Genomic DNA, 3,425 nt, shown 5'->3' with positions numbered 1-3,425 from the left:
TATCATCATCATGAGAAATGTTTTTAAATCTGTGTCTAGATTTTCGGTTGTGTTGGGGTGCCCTGGACTAGGTGGGGTGGGAGTGCTGCGTTCTGATGATGGTGAGTGGTCTTGATTTCTGTTAGTATGATTCTTACGTTTGCCTTTCGCCATCTGGTAATCTCTGAAGCTAGCTGTTTTAGTTGTCACTGTTAAGAGCTTGTTCTTCAGGTGACTCTGTTAGCCTCTATAAGCAGACCTGGAGGGTAGCACTCTCCTTAGTTTCAGTGGGCAGAGTATTCTCTGCAGGCAAGCTCTCTTCTTGCAGGGCAGGTACCCAGATATCTGGTGTTTGAACCAGACTCCTGGCAGAAGTTGTGTTCCACTCACTAGAGGTCTTAGGATCTGGTGTGGAATCCTGTGTGGGCCCTTGCGGGTGTCAGGCGACTCTGCTGGCAAGGTAGCCCGGGGCTCGAGTCGAGCGGAAGGGACTTGTGCCCCAGATCAGGCCCGGGTAGCCTGCTTCCCTATGTACCTCAGTCTCAGGTTCAGCGCGATTGGATTGGGGCAGGCGCTGTGTTCCACTCACCAGAGGTCTTAGGATCCCGTGGGGAGTCCTGTGTGCGCCCTTGCGGGTGTTGGGCAAGACTCTGCTGGCAAGGTAGCCTGGGGCTCGAGTGGAGCTGAAGGGGCTTGTGCCCCAGATCAGGCCCAGGTAGCCTGCTTCCCTATGTACCTCAGTCTCAGGTTCAGCGCGATTGGATTGGGGCAGGCGCTGTGTTCCACTCACCAGAGGTCTTAGGATCCCGTGGGGAGTCCCGTGTGGGCCCTTGCGGGTGTTGGGCAAGACTTTGCTGGCAAGGTAGCCCGGGGCTCGAGTCGACAAGATCAATATTTCTGATACTCAATTTAGATTGACAAATGGAACAAAATGAATAAGTAAACTTATGGCTAGGAAAAGCACCTTAGAGCTTTTTTGCATATTTGGTTATATAAAATGAAGATAAAATTCTTAGTTTAAAATTTCAGTTTAACTCAAAATTTGCAGATGTAGGGAGTTGAAAGAAGTACATATTGCAAAGTAAATCTACCATTGTCATGTTTCCGTCAAATGGGAAGTCAATAAGGCACAGATCACTCTGGGTAGTCATCAAAGTTTTTCTTTTTATTAATCTGGTTTTTTTTTTAAATGTGGCACAGCTATGTGCAGTCTGCCATTTTGCCTAGGACTGAATTGTTTTGATTATCTGATTCCATAGTAGAGAGGCCAATGCCAAGCCATTGGCTAAACTTTTCTTGCTAAGGGTGGAAATAAGGCCACTTCTATGCATCTTGTTATAAATTGTCCACACTTCCTTTTGCACGGTAGCCACAAGGTGAATATTAGTAATATATTTTGTCTAGCCACAAAGGCTTGAAAGGTGGCTCTTTACTAAGACAACGTGATGATTGTTGACTCTTACTTCCATTCATAATTTTGGCATGGTCACTTATATTGCAAATGTGTGCATATACATATAGAGAAACACAGATACAAATATAAAAGTCGGAGGCATTTCAGACACCTGGAATCCTTCCTATGCAACCAGAAACTGTCACCATGAGAATATTCACTCAAGTATAATGGGGGCAGGTTCTGAACTATATCCTGTGCCCCAAACTTATACCAGAAGACTCCCAAACAGGTAAGAATAGAGAAATTAATAATTCAAAATAAAAGAAAAACAAGTATTACTCCAGAAAGGCACTTTACACTCCTGGTCCTTTTTAGAGGCAAGAGTAGAGATGAGATAATTGTATGAGTCAGAGTTCTCCCAAAACAACAGGCTTATGAAGAATATAAAATTAGCTTTATGATAAGGAATTGGCTTATATTATCATGGAAGCCATAAAGTCACAGGATCTGCCACCTGAAGTCTAGGTAAGTCTAGGGTATAAACTCTTGCCAAAACTTCTGAGAAACAAGATAATCTTTGAAACAAGCCCAAGAGTAGAGGACTGATGCTTCAATGGAAGTAGTTAGAGATAAATAAAGCCCAGATTGTCTCCATCTTTCTTTCCTTTTCAGGACTTCAAAAACGGATGCTGTCTACACACACTGCAGAGGGCCATCTGCCTTGCCAAGTTTACCAATTCCAATACTATTCCAACTGTACATCATACTCAGAACCATGTTTAACTGATGCGATTCTGCCTTTTTGCTAAGATCAAGTGCAGTATGTGTTCTAATCAGGTTAATACCTAACATACCCTAAGGACTCTACAATAGGTATATTTTTTTTGGAGCTTAGAGAATTGATGGTAACTTGCTTTGACCATTTCATAAATAGACCTAGTATTGCATTTCCTCCAGGAAATCCCAAATACCAGACAATAGATGTAGATAAATGAAAGAAAAATAGACAAGTTTAGACAGATACTGGGATACTCCCTTCATCAGGCAAGTTATTACCTAACCATTTAATATAAGATATTCACAATATATTCTTACATAATTAAAAACAATTTATTTCAGTTGTGACACATATTCATTTTATTTCTTCTTTTAATAAAAATGTACTTTTGAGCCGGGCATGGTGGCACACCCCTTTAATCCCAGCACTCAGGAGGCAGAGGCAAGCGGATTTCTGAGTTCGAGGCCAGCCTGGTCTACAAAGTGAGTTCCAGGACAGCCAGGGCTATACAGAGAAACCCTGTCTCAGGGAAAAAACAAAACAAAACAAAAAAAAAACACCAAAAAACAAAACAAAACAAAACAAAAAAGTACTTTTGAGACATTATTACTTAGCTGGTATTTGAGCATCATAGTCACTTCCAGCAACTGATTAACATGCTATGCTTTTATATAGCCCATGTCTTCCTTACATTCGGTTCTTATCTTTAACCCGATAACTGAATTTCTCATTGAATGCTGAATTAATTTGTGTTATGTTTTAAAAAATAATTCATGAGAACACATTTAAAAATAAAAAAAACTAACCTATTTAAGTAACTTCTATTTACAAGTTATACTTAACATTAAATTTGCATTTTACTTTTATTTAACTGATGAATTAAAATATGTAAATTCTATTTGACAACAGATATAAAAAAATTCTAAAATATTTGCATTTTGCTTATATTGAAATTTATATTTTTATTAGATATTTTCTTTCTTTGCATTACAAATGTTATCCCCTTTCCTAGTTTCCCCTCTGAAAACACCCTATCCCCTCCTGCTTCCTCCTGCTCACCAACCCACCCACTCCCACTTCCTGACCCTGGCATTCCTCTATCCTGGGGCACATAACCTTCCCGGGACCAAAGGCTTCTCCTCCCATTGATGACCAACTAGACACTACTGTGGATGCCAAAGAGAGCTTGCTGACAGGAGCCTGATATAGAGGTCTCCTGAGAGGCTCTGCTAGTGCCTGACAGTGAAATTTACATTTATGATGAAAATATAT

The 3,425-nt window shown here is 40.6% G+C and overlaps 1 pseudogene; it reads left to right on the top strand.

Annotated features, from left to right (window-relative positions):
* The first annotated feature begins 2,162 nt into the window (after window positions 1–2,162).
* On the top strand, window positions 2,163–2,342 carry Gm23022 (annotated as a pseudogene).
* The last annotated feature ends 1,083 nt before the right edge of the window (window positions 2,343–3,425 follow it).

Source organism: Mus musculus, chromosome 5 (genome assembly GCF_000001635.26).
Source record: "Mus musculus strain C57BL/6J chromosome 5, GRCm38.p6 C57BL/6J".
Lineage (NCBI taxonomy): Eukaryota > Metazoa > Chordata > Mammalia > Rodentia > Muridae > Mus > Mus musculus.
This window is presented reverse-complemented; position numbering and strand designations above follow the sequence as displayed.